This window comes from Oryza sativa, chromosome 11, assembly GCF_034140825.1.
Source record: "Oryza sativa Japonica Group chromosome 11, ASM3414082v1".
NCBI lineage: Eukaryota > Viridiplantae > Streptophyta > Magnoliopsida > Poales > Poaceae > Oryza > Oryza sativa.
In genome coordinates this window covers 17,083,489-17,101,743 of record NC_089045.1, presented here as the reverse complement: position 1 = coordinate 17,101,743, position 18,255 = coordinate 17,083,489, and the positions used below count along the sequence as shown (strand labels likewise).

Below are 18,255 nucleotides of genomic sequence, written 5' to 3'. Positions count from 1 at the left end.
AATATATAGTTCCAGGGAAAATGTGTAGTTTCAAAAGAAAACAAGAGTTAGTACCGAGTAGGATTTGGTGAAAAAAGATGAAAGAAAAAAAACATTGAAAAAAGTAAGAGCAGTAGCATCTAACCACCCCACCAGCAGTGTACATGCAGCAGAGTGTTCTGTAGATTTTTTTTATTGCCAATAACTCAGCGCCAAGTACATTGGCGCTGACCCCTTCTGACCTGTCAAATTTTTGCCACGTCGGATGAAATGTCAGCGCCAATATCTATGACGCTAAACCGTTATACCTCAGCGTCAATCTCTATGGCGCTGAGCTGACGGTCTATTTTTGCAATAAGTTTTTGGCATAGTTTATTCTTGAAATAAGTTTTCTAAAAGGGTCAATTTGTAAAAAAATCGGTAGAAAGTACCCAATCAATATAAGTATGAATAGACGAACGATTTAGAAGACCATTGTATAGTGCAATGGATAGAAGCAGCTTGACAGTACATGTTTGGAAGTGAAATTAAAATTAGACTTTAGGACAATTTAGCAGATTTAATACCAAAATAAAAATTAATTTATGATCATTAATCAGAAAAGTATGGATATGCCCATTTGAAAATCATTGTTAATGAATGGCATTAGTCGATAATACAAGTTAGGATAAGACACAGACATATTTAGCCGCTATTAAAATTAGACTTTAGGATAATTTCCCTTGTTTGATGCTAGAGCTATAATTTTCTTGTCATAAAACAGGCAATTAATCATAACCATTTTCAAAACCCATATTTAGAAGTGGCTTTAATAGCAGATTACTTAGGGATTCAAGGATAAGACATACACCTATTTTGACACGCTAGTCTTCTTCGATATATAACTGCTATACTTTTTCACACTCATTAGTCACAACAAGACAGATATAGAACATACTAGTAAACATATCTTTCACAATGGCAAAATGTGTGAAGCACACCAATCAAGGGGTCCTGTTCTTTTTCTTGGTTCTTGTGGTGTGCTCTTCTATTCCTACACAAGCAAGAGGTAATTAGAAAATTAGATTGCATTTTTCCGTGATTCATATGCCGTTTCATCATTTTGTTTGCACTGGCAAGATAAACATAATGACTCCTTGCATCTCTAGGTCAAACTGCAAGCAAGATCGGAAGCAATATGTTGATGGGAGTAAAAAAGGCAGCCAGCATTGGAGTTAAACTTAATGTTTGCGCCGTGACCGCCGGTGGGTTCTATTGCTGTTCAAAGGACCAGCTGTGCTATCCAACCCTTGAGCAATGCCTTCCAAAGTGCAACTACAAGGAAAAGGTGAGCAGAGGACACAAAGGCTAACTGCTGCACTTTGTATGTCTCAGTGATTAGACACTGCTGCTTATACTGAGATCGAGCAGGTAATAATCATGTATCCAGAAGATTGGGAATAGCATATAAAAGAAAAATTGGGAATAGCTGATGTGCGTTGTTCCAGCCGAGATATGCACTTTCTAAAAATATATTGGAGCGTGTGTTCTGCTATTTTCATGGTTGTTATGTTCAGGGATGTGCTGCTAATCAACCAACTATGGTTCCAATTCATAAAACCATGATGGGTCGAAAAACAAAACCAAGCAATCTATCTCAGAAATGATTCTTTTATCATGCAAAAAAGGCTCAACTATTGAGTCTGGGAAAAAGAAAGTTGAGCGCGATTGGCAGGACTGCAGGATTATCCAGGATAAACGTCTCTCTCTCTCTCTCTCTCTCTCTCTCTCTCTATATATATATATATATATATATATATATATATATATATATATATATAATCTATTCTACACCCCTCCCCTAGAATAATTATTCTACACCCCCCTCCCATGGGTCAAACCCACCTCCCCCACCCTCCCTAGAGCCCGAAACCCCCCTCCCACCCCGGTCAAAGGTCGGTCAAAGCATCCTCCCGCCGGTCAGACCTCGGTCAAACCCGCCCACTCACTTTCCCCCACGTCCACCTCTTTGTTGTCATCGTCTCGCAGGAGCAGTAACAAGACGACCATCGTGCAGTAACAGGGTTACTTTCTTGCAGTAACAATATTATAACGTTGTCAAAATATAGTGATGACGGATCTAGTTTTGTAAAGCTTTTTTTTTAAAGCATTATGGTGGAAACGGTTCAAAAATATTATATATGATGCGAGAGATACGATTGTTTAAAGATTAGAATTTCAAATAATCCACTTGTGTTTAGTTTGCTATTATGTATCTTTTGTGTTGCTCACTTCCCTCCACGCCCACCTCTTTCGTATCCTCATCTCGCAGGAATTGCACAGTAACAAGACAACCATACTGTACTAACATATGATTACTTGCTCGTAGTAACAACATTCGTAGTCTGTAGAAGTATCGTTACTACTACATACATGTTCCGTGTTACTACAATATCTATTATATTATTAAAACAGCTTTGAAAGAAGGCACCACGTTCACTGTGGGGGCTAGAAATTCCCACATTAATCAGAGAAAAAGAAAAGGAGAGTCCAAGTAGAAATACAATTCAAAAATAGCTGAAATTCGGAATTAAAAATAAGAAATATTGAGAGAAGAGTTAATATAAGAACTCAATACGATTTTAGTTAATATTCGGAAGACAAATAAAAATTCAGAATTAAAAATAACTAATATTGAGAGAAGAGTCAATATAAGAACCCAATACGATTTTAGTTAATATTCGGAAGAAAAATAAAAATAAAATCTAAAATTAGCAAAAAGAAAATAAGAGTTTAAGTAGGAATACAATTTAAAATTAACAGAAATTCGTAATTAAAAATAAGCAATATTGAAAGAAGGATCCATATAAGAACCCGATACGACATTAATTAAAATTCAGAATAAAAAATAAAATAATATCAAAAATTAAAAAAAAAGTAAAAGAGAGTTGAGTAGGAATACAATTTTGAAACAACTGGAATTGAAAAATAAAAATATTAAAAGAACACTATACGGTATTAGTTAAATTTTTTTAAAAAAATAAATTTTGAAATTAGAAAAAGAAAAAAAGATTTCTATTAGGAATACAATTTATTGATAACTAATTGGTGACAGAAAATAAAGACTATTGAAAGAAAAGACCACCTAAAACATATGACAAGATAAATTAAGTAATATGCCTATAAAGGAGTAGAGTGGTGGCGGTTGATACGACATATAACTGTTAATAAAATACCAAATAGAATTCTAATGACGATTAAAAGGAGGGACAACAGGTAGGTCGTGAAGCAAATGGACTAGACGGTTACCAGGACGTCTAGAAAGTAAAAAAAATAAACAACATTGATAATCATATTCGATTTTTAAAATCTCAATGACAATAAAAAGGAGAAGCAGCGGGTTGAGTGTATAGGAGTATAGTTGCAGAGCCACTGATGGTTGGCGGGACTTCTAGAAAATAAAAAATAAATTCCAATGATAGTTATGTTCAATTTTTAATCAGAGAAACTCCCACATTAATCAGAGAAAAAGAAAAGTAGAGTCCAAGTAGAAATACAAAATCAAAAATAGCTGAAATTCGGAATTAAAAATAAGAAATATTGAGAGAAGAGTCAATACAAGAACCCAATACGATATTAGTTAATATTCAGAAGAAAAATAAAAATAAAATCTAAAATTAGCAAAAAGAAAATAAGAGTTCAAGTAGGAATACAATTTAAAATTAACAGAAATTCGAAATTAAAAATAAGCAATATTGAAAGAAGAATCCATATAAGAACCCGATACAAGATTAATTAAAATTCTGAATAAAAAATAAAATAATATAAAAAAAGTAAAAGAGGGTTGAGTAGGAATACAATTTTGAAACAACTGGAATTGAAAAATAAAAATATTAAAAGAACAATATACAGTATTGGTTAAAATTTGAAAAAAAAAATAAATTCTGAAATTAGAAAAAGAAAAAAAAATTTCCATAAGGAATACAATTTATTGATAACTAATTGGTGATAGAAAATAAGGACTATTGAAAGAAAAGACCACCTAAAACACATGACAAGATAAATTAAGTAACATGCCTATAAAGGAGTAGAGTGGTGGCGGTTGATACGACATATAACTGTTAATAAAACACCAAATAGAATCTTAACGACGATTAAAAGGAGGGACAACAGGTATGTCGTGAAGCAAACGGACAAGGCGGTTGCTAGGACTTCTAGAAAGTAAAAAAAATAAACCACATTAATAATCATATTCGATTTTTAGAATCTCAATGATAATAAAAAGGAGAAGCAGCGGGCTGGGTGTATAGGAGTATAGTCGCAGAGCCACCGATGGTTGGTGGGACTTCTAGAAAATAAAAAATGAATTCCAACAGTAGTTATGTTCGAAGAATCCCAATGATAATAAAGAGTAGGCGGCGGGTGGGCCGTAGAGGAGTATAGTGGCATCGTTTAACGGGACTTCTAAAAATTATGAAAATTGAAACCCAACAAGACAATAAACTCTAAAAACTAGAAGGTCCAATTTTTAAAGGTTCGGAACTTCTAAAAAGTAAAAAAAAACCAATGATAATCATGTTCGATTTTAAAATCTCAATGACAATAAAGAAGGGAGGCAGCAGATAAGCCATAGAGGATTTCAATGGCAAAGCCACTAACGGTTTGGCGGGACTTCTAAAAAGTAAAAAATAAACCCGAACGATTATTACATTCGATTTTTAAAATCCCAATGACAATAAAGAGAAAAGACATTGGACGAACCGTAGAGTAGTATAATGGCAGCGTTTGATGTGACTTCTAGAAATTATAAAAAGAAACCTAACAAGACAATAGACTCTAAAAACTCTAAAAACTATAAGATCCAATTTTTAAAGGTTCCAAGAAGAATGAATAGAAAGTGGTAGATCTAGCCAGCAAATAAAGAAGGAGATGGCAGAAGTAAGGGGTAGAAATTGGTGTGACTTTTAAAAACTATATAACTAGAAATACGGGGATGATAAGGTTTAGTCATTCAAAGTCTTAAGACAACGAGATAGGTATTTAATAAATTTTAAGTAAAATCATACTAAAAATATATGATTTTGTTTGGGCGCTAGCCGCGCAATTGCGCGGGCCACCCAGCTAGTTCACATGATGTTGTCAGAACTACAGTAACAACCTATATACTTTTGCAGTAACGTGACGTGTTATTGCACTTTTACAATAATATTACTACTGGAACATAATAACAGATTATAAGTTTCACAACAATATATGTGATTTGCTCTCATAAAGCTTGAATAGAGACATAAAATTGATGCAATAAACTCTAATCACAAGATCTCATATGGTTAATTGGTTAATAGAGAATTTCTTTGAATCATAAGGTCATGGGTTAAAGTCTTGATTTTGTCATTTTAATTTTAAATTTTCTTTCCAAGGTGAGATGAAAAAAAAATTAGAGGGGGAGAGGCCAACGGGCGAGAGAAAAAAAACCAGGGCGCCGAGAGAGGGAGAGGGAGAAAAAACCAGGGCGCCGGGAGAGGGAGAAAGATCGAGATGAGGGAGAGGGAGAAAAAACCAGGAGAGGGAGAGAGATCGAGATGAGGGAGAGGGAGAAAATACCAGGGCGCCAGGAGTGGGAGAGAGATCGAAAAAAGAGAGAGGGAGAGGGAGGAGGGAGGGGCGCGACGAGACTGGGGGGAAGGGCGGGATCGCGACGAGAGAGGGGGGAGGGCGGGATCGGGTGGGAGTTGGTTGGGGAGGTGGTGTAGAATAGTTATTCTAAGGGAAGGGTATATAATAGAGCTACTATATATATAATAGAGCTAAACTACACCCAGGGTGCGTAATAACTAAAACGCTCCCCTCAGATACCCTAACCCCCCCCCCCCCCCGGCCTGACCCACTCCAGGCCACGTTTTTCTTTTTTTTTCCAACCGTCCGTACTCCCTCCGCTCCCTCCTTTTTTCCTTTTTTTTTTCTCATTCACATCTGCTATTTTTCTTCCCTCGCGGAAGCATCGGTAAAAAAAATTACTAACAGATTACTTCACCCAACCAATCTTCATTTGGTAAATAAATTATTGGCTTTTAGTCATGTTAGATCTTTTCAGTAAATCAGTTACTCACGAATATATCACTAGATTAATTTCTTATTATTAGTAGATTAGTTCCTTATTATTAGTAATGATATTAGTAGATAAGTTCCTTATTATTAGTAATGATTTTTTAGTTATTTTCAGTAGCTCGATGCCTTATTTGTGGTAGTAGTATTTTTACTGCCAAGTGATTTTTATTTTTAATGCTATGTATCAATCTATTAGTATTTTTATCATGAACGCTTATTAACGCATAGTAAATGTTTTACTTGATGACAATATATGAGAAGAGTTTTTTTTTCAAATTATATATCCTACACAACATGAATACAATATTACGGTGTTGGCTGGTTCCTTACCAATAAAAATTACAGATGGGAAATAGACATACACATATTCATTTTGATAAAAAAAATCAAGAAGATTGTAACCAATGACTACTCCCTCCGTCGCAATATGTTACAATCTAGGATGAGATTAAACCAATACTAGAACTACAAATCTGGAAGAGGTTGCTACATATTGAGATGAAGCGAGTACATCCCAACTCGCCAAATACCATCGCCGGTGCCGAAGACTCACGGTCGACGTCAAAATCCCACTGCCAGCTACATCCATGGTGGAGTCGGTAGCATCGGCATGCTCCACCGAGGATCCAACCTTCACCCTGGAACCCGCCAACATATGAGAGAACATGATGATGATAATTCAGATGAGAGCAGATTTCTCAGAATACTGCACACACAAATTTGCAAATGACATATTTCTAATTGACATTTAGAGCATGATTTGTCTATAAACCCCATAATTTTCATAACATTTCAGAGCTTTTGACACAACTGTAAGTATCAAATTGTCCAGCCGACCAAACTAAAAATTTATGAGAAGGGCATGTACTTGCAAACTGAGAGAACATGACACTCAGAACTCTGAATATAATTTCTCTGAACGAAAATTCTCCCATCTTTCATTCAGCAATAACCACTGCAAATCAACAGGTGAGTTGAGAGCAGCCACTGGACGGATTAAAAAATTATCACTTCTGCACATGTCTGTGTGAACAAAAAAAATTCAGAGAACTGTATTGCCTATCAAGTAATACTCTTCCAAGCTAGGAAATTTCAGAAGCTAATAGCCTAATAAAATATCAACTAGAAAATCTAAGAATCTACTAGCACATCAAATAGAAAATTTCAGAAACTATTGGCTTATCAATTAAATGTTGTCCGAAGACTTATGAGCCGATAGCCCAAAAGCCAAGCACTAATCATATTCCCCATACCAGTCATGCCAGAATCAAATCTCTAAACTAGGAAAAGCTGAAATTGTTTGTACTGCTAGAACAAGTATGCCACCTGGAGGTTTTATGAAGCAACTCTTTGGTGCTGTTATTTGGAACCAGAACAAAAGGCATGCATCAAATTAGTGCTTTATTAGTAGCCATCAAATTAGTGTAGGTGGGGACTGAACCAACAGATTTTTATGGTGGAGATCAATACATAGTCATCTGTTAAAATATGAACATCTCTAAATTGACAGATAATCCTAAAATATAGTTCACCTTTAATATGAGTTATTGAGAGGATTGATTTCATCCTAAAATACAGTTCACCTTCAACCTGAGTTATTGAGAGGATTGATGTTATCATTAATCCGAGCAGCATCTTTGAAATTAACAGGAGCTGGACTGCTGGCTACTACTTACTGAGTTACTGGTAACTACCATCATTTGCAAAACCACTGGTATTAGCATTTAATTTGATGAAGAAGCCATCAGAGAGGAGCTCTGTTAATTACCTTAAATGCTACATTTAGACTTGCTGATGTTCTTGATCTTGACAGCACTCCAGATCGACTTGCTTCCCAGGCTCATCTGTACCTATCAGTAGAGAGCAAAGTCAGAGACAAGCAAGGACTATGTACTGTATCCATCAATCGTGCTGATTCAATCTATTCCGTTTGCGAGCAACATAATAATCATATGCAATTCGTTTCGTTTTTATTGTTTCCAGTTTTGCAGGTTTTTGAGAAAGCCAATTTTCTTCGTGGAGACAGAAGAACGAGTGCACAAAGCGAAGACCATTCTTAACCAGGAATCAGTATGCGAAGAGAAACAAGGACAGAGCCTTGGACTATTCTGAGCCAAGCAAATCAATCAAGAACAATTGCAATCGCGCAGCAAAGCGAACTCCAATTAATCCAACCAAAACTGAAAAGGATTCCAAAGGAGGAGTAGTCTCTAGACAGAGCAACCGCCATGAGAGGGGAAAAACCAGAGCAAGAAGACAGGAAAGCAGCAGCAGCAGCAACAGCGGGCGGGGAGCAGCGACCGGATCACCGCGGCGCCGCTGCCGGATGACGTGCCGGCCCCATCCCCTCCTGTTCCTCGTCCACCGGCGCGGGAAGGCAGAGAAGACGGCCCCGCCACCGACATCCCGACTCGCCGCCTGGCTCTCCTGGAGACGCGCTTCGACGACGGGAATGTGGAGGAGAGGAGGGAAGGAGGGCGGCGACGGCAGGAGCTAGGGTTTTGCTCCCGAGCCGCCCACCGCTGCCGCAGGCCGTTGCCGTCACCCGACGCTGCCGCGAGGGACGGGTGTTGCCGCCGGATCCGGGCGGGGGATGGCCTGACGAGCCCGTAGCAGGCCGTCGTCGTCCGCCCGCCGCTGCCGAGGGCTGTCGCCGTCACCCGCCGCTGCCCCACCGCACCCTGATGCCGTCGTCACCGCCTCCTCCACGCCGCCCGTCGCCTGGACGCCGCCACTCCTTGACCATAGGGTACGGCCGCCGCCGCTGTTGAACTGCTGCATCGACCGCAACCATCGCCTCTCCTCCTCGCCTCCGTCGCGCCGCCAGATCCGTAAAAAATGGAGAGGGTGGGAAAGTGGGTTGACCGTTTCTACCATTGAAGAGGGAGGGAGTAATATATATATCAGGTAAAGTTGACAGTAAAAAAGTTACTAATTGTTTGCTACAGGGAAAGGTTGGGTTGCGGGGTAGGTGGCTGCTGGGGACACAGGGTAGGAGGGGGGTGGGGGTGGGGGTGGGGGTAGGGATGAAAAAGGAGCGGATACGGACGGATAATGCTCATACCATATTCGTTTTCATATTTTTTATCGGATACGAAAACGAATACGGATAGCTCGAATATGGAAACAAATACGGATTATCTTGAATACGAATAAGAATCGAATATGATCGGACACGAATACGGAAACAAATTTTTCTCGGAACACGAAAACCAACTCAACTTCTAATAGAAATAAATATCAACATATATAATTAGCTCATTTTATATAAAATGAGGTATAATTTATAAATATTTTTTAAAATTTAAATAATATTAATAGTATGGACTAATGTTAAGAGATAAACTACTATTAAAATCTATAAAGGTATATTGAAGGTTATAGAGTTAGAAAGAAATGGGGTATGTCTCATGGGTCCTGCGGATATCCGAATAACACTGTTCACCGGATATCCGAATTATTATCCGTATCCGACGGAAACCCTGATACCATATTCGTATTCGTATCCGGGAGAAAATATTCGTATTCGTATCCGTATATGAAATATCCGAGAATTATCCGATCCGAAAGGTATCCGTATCCGTTTTTATCCGGAGCGGATGGAAACTATCCGCTCCGTTTTCATCCCTAGGTGGGGGTAGGGTGTGAGGGGGAGTGTTTTAGTTATTACTCACAATTGGATTATTATGTCTATATATATATATATATATATATATATATATATATATATATATATAGGAATTGGATTATTTGCACCCGAGTGCACATGCACTCGCAATCTACACCCTCCATTCCCCTGCACGAATCTTGGGACTGATGATAATAGGATGTACCATGCCTGCTTTCCTCCCTTTAGGCGCTGCGGAATTGCTGATGGATGGTGCACTTTGTACCGTGTCCTTCCCAAAATGCCCTTCATCCACTGACCCCTTCATCTCCATGGGGAAATTGTGGAGTGTGGACGCCCCTGTTCCTCAATCATCTCTCTACCCCTCTCCAGTTCTCAAATGCCCTTCTGCTCCCGATCCCCCACGGTCGGACGAAGCCGGTGAGGAAGTAGAAGGAACAGCCGAGGTCAACGTCGACGGGAGCCTCGTCGCCGGATCAGGCAGCCACTTTCATGGCCGCTGCACCAGTTGTCGCTCTGCAATGGCTTCATAGACATGGGGCTCGGCTCCTAGGACCTGCGGGATTGGCGGCTGGCGCGGTTGAGCTCCCAAGCCAGAAGGGAGGAGGAGCAGGCTGGCGTTTTTACCATGTAGCACTGGCACGGCAAGCAGCGAGGTGGCTGCGATGGTGAGGGCACGCGTCGAGGCGGCCATGAGGTGAGGCATGTGGTGGCCGCGTTCCTACTTTCTGCGTGAGCAGGAATCTGGAGCGACTGATTAAGATGGCAGAGCAAGTGAGCTGGGATTCTTGATTCCGGATCAGTGATTAGTGATGCTAATTTCTGACCTTGTTATATTTGGAGAAAGAAAAGTTGGATTGTGTAAAAAATCTTAGTTCATGTGCATTTTTTTGGTATAATGTCAGTATGGAGATGTAACAGACATACCATTTTGTAAAAATCTCATTATGGTGAATGGAGATCCATTGTTTTTGTAATATAAATTAACTGGTACATTGGTTTTAACTGATATCATTTTCCAGAATGTCATTTTGGAGAAGAACATTTTTAATGATTTTCTGAATGGCATGCTTGAATGTACAAACTGCACACATCTGCGGAGTGACTTTTTTTTTTCAAGGATACTATACAGATATGCATGAATCTACAACTCGCCATAATGGATCTCGGGGCACTCTTGTATTGAAATCAAAATTCAAGTGAACCACATTATCTTTTTTCAATGAGATATGCATGACATACTTTTCTTCATGGCACATTCAGACCACATAAAGAAGATTGGCACTCTAGTATTGAAATAAAAAAAAATCAAGTGAACCACATATATGATATATACCAGAATGGTCATACGTGATGTGCGTTACCAGCTGTTATATGGGGAAAATAGGACCAGATGTTGAACATTTCAGAAAAATATTGATGCAATGTAACTCAAGAATCGTGATGATTCATCCCGTGTCTTGATGCAGCATTCAATATTCAATATTCAATATATTGTACATATGGCGAACCAAATTTCATATGCTGCACAACCATATTCTCTCGGAACTTGGCCAAAAGAAAATCGATTAATCAAGTATCTCTTGTCGGTAACATTTCAACAAAGTAACATGGTTTCAGACTTTCATCTAATTTGTTGACAATGCCTTGCACGTGACTATTCTCGTCCTGGATGTTCTCCACATTAAAATTGTCAATGCCGAGCTCAAATCTCTCTCTCTCTCTCTATCTATCTATCTATTATAGATATCTATCTATCTATATCTATCTATTATATTATAGATAGATAGATAGATAGGACACCTATTTCCTACTACCGAGGGTAGTTACTCCCTCCTATTATGGATCGGATTCAGTTAGTGGAGTGACGAGGATCCAATAACGATGAATACCCGTGTTGTTTAATTAAATAGTTTGTTAGTTCAGATAGTTGCTAAATCATCGGCTGCATGCAAACCAACTTCTCGGATGCAGTTTCTTCCTCCCACCCGCTCGTCCTGACATATTATCTTCTGCTCGTGCCGGTGGAACATATATATTAGCCGGCCAACAGAAAAAATGGCAGACCATGAATTAAAAAGAATGACAGAACATCAACATAAAAAAATTAGCAGAACAGCCACCTATTTTTTCTCCGTATCCGTTTTTGACGGCAGTACATGTTCTGTCGGTTGATTACTAACATACTGTATGTCATCTATACGTACTTAGATAAGTAGTACATATTCTGCATAACCGAGTTTCTGCTGGGTATAGTTTCTGCTGTGTACGTACTTAGATAAGTAGTACATATTCAACTTCTGCTCGTCTAATTAAATCTCATCATCGGTAAGTTCTGCTCCTTGATCCAAAACTTGAAAATCAGCAGAAACTACCAAAGGAGCAGAACATCGGTTAGAAAGGGAGCAGAAAGAGATTTGAATTTTGTACCTGAAATTATCTCTGTTTCTAGAAACAAGAAAGCAGAATATATATCTTCTGCTCCAAAAAACAAAGTCCGTTTACTTATAGGAAGCTTTGGCAAGAAGAAAGCAGAATACCTTCTGCTCTTTCAAAACAAACTCGATCTACTTATAAGGAGGCAGAATATGTTCTGCTCTCAAACCAATATTTTTATTATTAATTTCGTTTGAAAGTGAGCACTGTTTGGTGATATGTTGTATATAAACGGGCAGCACATGCAATTGTTGATGTTCTGCTCTTTTCAAATTGATTTTCTGCTCCTAACTAACTAACTGATGTTCTGCTCTTTTTGGAATTGATTTTCTGCTCCTGGCCGACAGAAGATATATACTAGCCGGCAAACGAAAAAACAGGCTAATAATATGGCAGCAGCTAATCTGCATAACAGAAATATGTATACGCATGCAACAGAAGCTAATCTCCCTGTTCCTATAATTATGAATATGTGACGGAATAGTTTCTGTTCCTTCAAAAACGATTCAATCTACTATTAGAGCAAAAGGCTCCAGCAGAAACAAGAGCAGAACATTTTCGTTCTGGTCCCCATATCAAGTTCTGCTTGTGTAATTGAATACCAGCATGGATACGTTCTGCTCCTCCAGAACTTGAAAATGCAGAACCTAGAAAATGGGCATAACGGGCATAATGTGAAAGTTCACCTAATCCCTTCTATACCCCTGAATTTTGCTCAATCCCTTACATATCTCTGAATTTTAGTTTGGATCCCTTCCATACCCTTTCAGCTAGCTGACCGTTAGTTGACCGTTAAATTCTTATAAAAAAGTCCATTTTGCCCTTTGGTATAAAGAAGCATATAAATTAATAGAGTATATTGTTGAAGCATAGAAATTTGTTATATGAGACTATTATGTTTATGAGATAGTTATGCACCTTATTATTTGCGACAAATATACTTTTAGATATGATATAAAAAAATAATACTTATTTATTAGTTATTAAAAGTTTTTTTAGCATATGTGTTCTGATAGTAATAAATAAATATGTTGTATTACTATGAAAACACATATGCTACATAAAAGAACTTTTAATAACTAATAAATAAGTATTAACTTTTTATATCATATGTAAAAGTAAATTTGTCACAAATAATATGGTGCATCACATTCTCATAAATATAATAGTCTCATCCAATAAATTTTTACATTCCAACAATATACTTCATTAATTTATTATGTTTCTTTATAGCAAAGGGCAAAATGGACTTTTTCAAAAGAATTTAACAGTCAACTAACGGTCAACTAGCGGAAAGGGCATGGAAGGGATCCAAACTAAAATTCAGGGGTATGTAAGGGATTGAGCAAAATTCAGGGGTATAGAAGGGATTAGGTGAACTTTCATGGGTACATAGAGGATTTTCTCTCTCTATATATATATGCGGCCGTCAGGCAGATAATGCAAACAACTGACGTGCATAATGCATTCAAAAGTTTGTATCCCACGAAAATAGCGATCGGCTTGAAAGCACGTATAGCAGATGATGCAGGAGTAGCTACTCCCGGTAGTATATATAAAGAGAAAATCACGCTTTACCAAATTAATAGTAAATTCCAGATAATTAATGGCTTTCAAAGAATACGGTGGCAGCTCAAATGGGGTAGTACCGGAGGAAGCTAACATCAACCATGGGTATATAGGTGGTCCAAAGGGGAGAGAAAAGGTAGGGAGAGGTGAAGAGAGAAACCAGAATCTAGGCTTCACATGTACTAGAGGTGATGCGTCTTGTTACAGATGAATAGGGCCGTATCTATGATTTTGGGGCCCATGTGCAAAACGTAAAATGGGCCCCAAAAATATGAAAACGGAGCATAACAAAAGCATAAAATTTTTAGATATGTTTCTTCTTAGGAACATATAAAACATTAATGCTAAAATAGTTTGACCTGACCTCATGTTCTACTGAAAAACATAATCCTTTTGATATTCTTTGAAATAAAATTTTGAATTATATCTTCATACTCAATCTTCTCTAAAACATCATTTTGAATTATATTTTCATACTTAATCTCCTCATGTAACTTGTACGCAATCCGATGAAATAAAGCTTTCATTCATCCATATTTTCTGTGTTCCACAACTCTGTGCTTGTCTGCTATTGTGCTGATCAGTAGAATAGAATGGCTTCTTAAAATGTTACCAGCACGAGTCTCCACCAAGCTAAACAGGTAAACAGCTGAGAAACCAATGCCTAATGATCATCTTGTTCTTAATATGCAAATAATATTTCTACTATAGTTGAAATGAGCAGAAGAACAATATGGCACCTGAAGTACCATCCTCTGACATTCTCTCAGCAATACATGATAACATGAAGGTGGCTCTATCGCTGTTATTGTCCAATTGCTAGAGATGATGCATCCTCTCAGCAATGCCTAGTAACATGAAGGCGGCTCTACCGCCGTTACCATCCAAAGGCTTGAGATGATACATCCTCTCAGCATTAGTTGATACATGATGGCGGCTCTGCTACCATTATCGTTAAAATGCTAGAGATGATGAAAGGTTCCTGAAGCATCGGTATGTAAACTTAATGGATGGCTCTACCGCCGTTGCCCGCAAATAGTGGAGGCAAACAAACCTTCTACACGACCCTAAAAGTGTTATGGATGTCCTTTGGTTCTATGGAGATCACCCATATGGGGCCTTGCTGTCACTAAGGTCAACTTTGCCGTCAAGGCTCGTGGGCTCATAGTGGAGAAGTGTTTACTGGTTTCTATTCTTTTTTAAAGTTTGCACAATATGCATGGAGTTTGTGCCCATGTATGCTCTTCGTTTTGTTTACATGCTTACTATATTGTTTGCATGATCTTTCGTAACATTTTATTTTAATGTTATATAATTAATTTCCTAGCATGATTCATAATATTTAATCACGCAATCTGTAATCCTAAGGATTACTTAAATTAATTTCTATGGTAAACTGTGTGGTAATCCTAAAGATTACACATGCTAGTGATCATAAAAATTACTCATGACCAGTTTATATCGACCCTGCACATATTATTTACCTGTTATAAATACAAAATGATGCCATGGGACATGTCAGATAGAACAAAGAAGTAATTCATCGAGCTTGCGTTGGATGGTAGCAACTACCTCACTGCATTGGATGTTGAAATTAAGCTAGACTCCATGGGTCTTGGTCATACTATTGTGCTAATCGAAGCTGGCACAGAGGATCCTACAAAGGCGAAGAAAGCAAAGGAATTGCATTCTTGTGCCACCATCTCCACCCAGAGATGAAGTCTGAGTATATGACCGAGGAAGATCCACTGGTATTATGGCAATCCCTGAAGGATCGCTGCGACCATCAAGGGTCAATTTTGCTCCCATGGGCACAACATGGCCTAATCACCCTATGCTTCCAAGACTACAAATTTATAGTGGCGTATAACTCTGCCCTATATTGGATCAGTGCTTGGTTATGTTTATGTGACCAAAAGATCACTGATACTGAGATGATTGAGAAAAAGTTATCCACCTACCACCCCAACAACATGCATGGTGCTTCAACAACAATACAAGAACTCAAAGTAGTCTGAGCTTATTTCAGTCCTTTTAGTTGCAAAAAGGCCGAATGAGATTATTTTAAACAATCATTCCGCTCGACCCACTGGGTCTACGGCAATGTCTGAAGGACAAGCCAATGTTGATGTTGATGGCGACTCACGTGACCATAAATGGGGCCACAGGGAGAAGAGATAGAAGGGTAAGGGAAGTATCATGTTCAAGGGGCAAGGGAAGGGTAAGCCCAAAGGCAAAAGCCGAATGCAAGAAAGTTACATGTGGAACATCTGGGGAAAACATGATAATTGCTATAGATGTGGAGGCATTGAGCATTGGTCTCGTAACTGCCATGTTCCCAAGCATCTGGTTGAGCTCTAATGAGAAAATGAGCCAATATGAGTCATACTTCACCACTGAGCCTGAAGCTCACATTGAAAACTATGATGACATGTTTGTCAACACTAAGGATGGTGAAGATGTCCATATGGACGATGATGAGGACAACCTTATTGAAGAAGTAATCTCCTATATGTCTCTTATAAGTGTCTGACATGTATAGCACATGTAGAACTTTGGGGAACATAAGTTTGTGTTTATCTGCTCATGTGCTGATCAGTAGAGTAGACTGGTTTCTTAACAGAAACTACCTCTATCATTTTATTTTCATTTTTTTAATCAGAATCGTAAAAGGAAATGAAGCAAAATATTATCGAATACAGATACTGAGTAAATATGTATTGGAACAAATATGGTCATGAATATCTATGGGAACAGGAAAACCCCTTGTACCGTGCTTACAAAATTAAGAATATACTAAATTGTGTTAAATATAATATACCATTGAAAATTAGACTCTTTAGGTTTTTATTTTTTTAAGAAAAACACAGAATTATAAATATGTGTTGTATCCACATAATAATCTCAATTTCAATGTTATCTATATAACAATAAAATTAATAATTAATTAATATAATAGACATGCCAAAAAATATATAATAGACATGGAAACTATCTGAACCGATTTCATACCTACTATAGAACAAATCAAATTCAATGGAATATAGTAGAGAAAACACAAAGTAGATTTACTGCTAAAATTTTTAACTATAAGACAAAAGCAATAACTCTATTTTGACCCCACATACCGACAACCCAGAGACGTGGGAAATTCCTAGCTTGAATCTCGGAGAAAACCGAACGCCTAAGAAAACAACTACAATCACCTCTCGAATATGTTTGACATACGTACAACAAAGTGGAAATTAAATTCATAATATTTAAAGAAGGTAGGGTTTACACCAACAAAATCTGATAAGTACAGTGAAGAAATCGTGCCATAAACCGAGCAATTAAACAAAAAAGAAAATTTGAAAACGCATGCATGTTTAGTAGTGCAAGAGATGGCAACGGAGAATTCACCTCGGGGAATGCATCCCCATCCCTGCCCCCGCGAGACATCCCCGTCACCGCGAAACACAGCGGGGGAAGCTTTGTTACCATCCCCATCCCCGCACGGGGAATAAATCCCCGCGGTGATTTCACCCTTGCTTAAAAAAATATACACATGTCAAATTATATATGCAATACAACATATATTCGTACTTTATATGAATATATTAGCATACATCTACTAATATTTTCTACTAATTCACATGATAAAAACATAAAGTTATCATTTATCAAAGACTACAAACAATATAATCACACAGGATAACTAAAATACATTAAAGTTGGACCCGGCCCCTACGCGGGTCTTCGCGGGGAGCGGGGACGTGGAATGAAGAACAATCCCCGCCCCCCGTGAAACCAACGGGGACATGCCTCCTCTCATTTATGTCCCCATGGAGAATTAATTCTAACCATCCCCTCCTAATAGGTGAATTCACCGCAAGGAAACAGTGAACGGGGCCTATTGCTATTAGCATACGTTGGGAGAGTCACCTGCTAGATTTAGCCATGCTATTGAAAGTATATTTTAATTAGGATAATCTACCAGATTTGATGCTAAGTAGGCACTAATTTATTGTCATAAAAATGCAATTAAGTAAGAAACATTTAGAACCTTTTGATGGTGAAATCTATAGTACAGCCTGACATGTTTTAGAGTGAAACTAAAATTAGACTTTCGGACAAGTTAGTAGATTTGACAAAAAAAAATAAACATTAATCTATTATCATAAAACAGAAGAATAAGGGTGATATATTTTTAAAATCGCTCTTTTAAGGTGGAATTAATCAACAATAGACGTTTGGGCAAGACCGAGAAGATAAGTTTGTCCATGTAGCTAAAATTAGGCTTTACGATATTTCATTTTACAGCAACAATTTATTGTCATCAAATAGGCAATTAATCATAATTCAGGCTAATCTTCCAGATCCTTTTAGATTATGATTAAAATCCTCCAGATAAGCTAGCATTTATTTATTCCATATATAGCAGCCATATTTGTTCTATATATATGAACCATGGCTCCTCAAGTTCACGCAAACCAACATTCACTACATAGATCACAATAAGACAGGTAAAACATAGTAACGTCATATATATTTCGCAATGGTGAAATGTATGAAGC

General features: G+C 37.9%; 3 long non-coding RNA genes across 3 annotated transcripts; 1 reads left to right on the top strand and 2 right to left on the bottom strand.

The window, feature by feature from the left end:
* The first annotated feature begins 875 nt into the window (after nucleotides 1-875).
* On the top strand, nucleotides 876-1,513 carry LOC136353873 (uncharacterized). The gene is made up of 2 exons (XR_010737376.1): nucleotides 876-1,027; nucleotides 1,128-1,513. It is a non-coding gene; the product is annotated as an uncharacterized lncRNA (long non-coding RNA).
* A 4,805-nt stretch (nucleotides 1,514-6,318) lies between these two features.
* LOC4350450 (uncharacterized) lies at nucleotides 6,319-8,289 on the bottom strand. The gene is made up of 2 exons (XR_001541671.3): nucleotides 7,835-8,289; nucleotides 6,319-6,704 (listed from the first exon to the last, which is right to left on the bottom strand). It is a non-coding gene; the product is annotated as an uncharacterized lncRNA (long non-coding RNA).
* Nucleotides 8,290-11,771: 3,482 nt separating this feature from the next.
* LOC136353994 (uncharacterized) lies at nucleotides 11,772-17,525 on the bottom strand. Its single transcript, XR_010737634.1, has 3 exons — nucleotides 17,406-17,525; nucleotides 17,102-17,229; nucleotides 11,772-12,065 (listed from the first exon to the last, which is right to left on the bottom strand). It is a non-coding gene; the product is annotated as an uncharacterized lncRNA (long non-coding RNA).
* Nucleotides 17,526-18,255: the final 730 nt, after the last annotated feature.